Source organism: Apium graveolens, chromosome 5, assembly GCF_009905375.1.
Source record: "Apium graveolens cultivar Ventura chromosome 5, ASM990537v1, whole genome shotgun sequence".
In the NCBI taxonomy this organism is placed as follows: domain Eukaryota; kingdom Viridiplantae; phylum Streptophyta; class Magnoliopsida; order Apiales; family Apiaceae; genus Apium; species Apium graveolens.
Window position 1 is genome coordinate 285,680,434 of NC_133651.1, and position 1,173 is coordinate 285,681,606.

At 42.8% G+C, this 1,173-nt stretch overlaps 1 non-coding gene across 1 annotated transcript; it reads right to left on the bottom strand.

Moving 5' to 3' along the window:
* Nucleotides 1–267: 267 nt before the first annotated feature.
* Nucleotides 268–371, bottom strand: LOC141662237 (small nucleolar RNA R71). Its single transcript, XR_012550360.1, has one exon. It is a non-coding gene; the product is annotated as a small nucleolar RNA R71 (small nucleolar RNA).
* Between the last annotated feature and the right edge of the window lie 802 nt (nucleotides 372–1,173).

Consider the following 1,173-nt stretch of genomic DNA (forward strand, 5'->3'; position numbering starts at 1 on the left):
ACGATTCAGATGGTGTAGAACTCAGTTCAGTTTGGGGGTTCTCCAACAGAAGATCCCAACATGCATATTAGGGATTTCATCGAGATCTGTGACACTTTCAAGTTCAACAATGTGTCTGAAGATGCTATTAAGCTAAGGCTTTTCCCATTCTCTCTACGGGATAAAGCTAAGTGTTGGTTGCATTCTCTACCTCCAGGCTCTATCACCAAATGGGAAGATCTTGCTCAAAAGTTCCTTAATAAGTTGTTTCCTATGGTGAAGACAGTTGCAATCAGGAATCTTACTCAATTTGCGCAGCAGTCTGGAGAGTCTTTATATGAGGCTTGGGAGCGATATAAGGAGATTCTTAGAAAGTGTCCTCACCATGGGATGCCTGACTGGATGATCATTAACTATTTCTACAACGGGTTGGGTGTAACTTCTAGACCCATGCTTGATGCAGCATCAGGTGGAGCCTTATGGGATAAAAGCTATGATGAAGCTTATGAATTGTTTGAACTGATGGCTGGTAATGAATACCAGAACCCAACTCAGAGACTACCTCAGGGCAAGGTAACACGAATTCTAGAGGTAGATACAACTACTACTATAGCTGCTCAACTTAAGCCTTTGACGATGAAGGTGGATTCTTTGGCTAATTATGGAGTTAATCAGATCACTAGTGTCTGTGAGCTGTGTTGGTGCCCATGAGACAGAGCAATGTGCTATTTCTAGTGAATCAACTCAGTTTGTGAGCAACTTTCAGAGGTCGCAGCAACCAGTTCCAGCCACCTATCATCCCGGCAACCACATCATCCTAACTTCAGCTGGAATAACACTCAGAATGCGGTGCAGCAGCCTTATCAGCAGTATGCAGCAAAGTAATATAACCCTCCTAGTTTTCAGTAACCGCAATATGCACCAAGACAGCAACTTCAACTGCAACAATCTATTGAAAAATCTGAATTGGAGGAGTTGAGGCTCATGTGCAAGAGCCAAGCGGTTTCTATTAAGACCTTAGAGAATCAAATTGGGAAAATTGCCAATGCCTTGCTGAATCGACAACCTGGTACACTCCCTAATGACACTGAAGTTCCATGTAAGAAGGAAGCAAAAGAGCAAGTTAAGGAAATTACATTGAGGTCTGGGAAGGTTGCAAGCCAAGAAAATGCTCAAGTTCCAGAATCTGAAGAT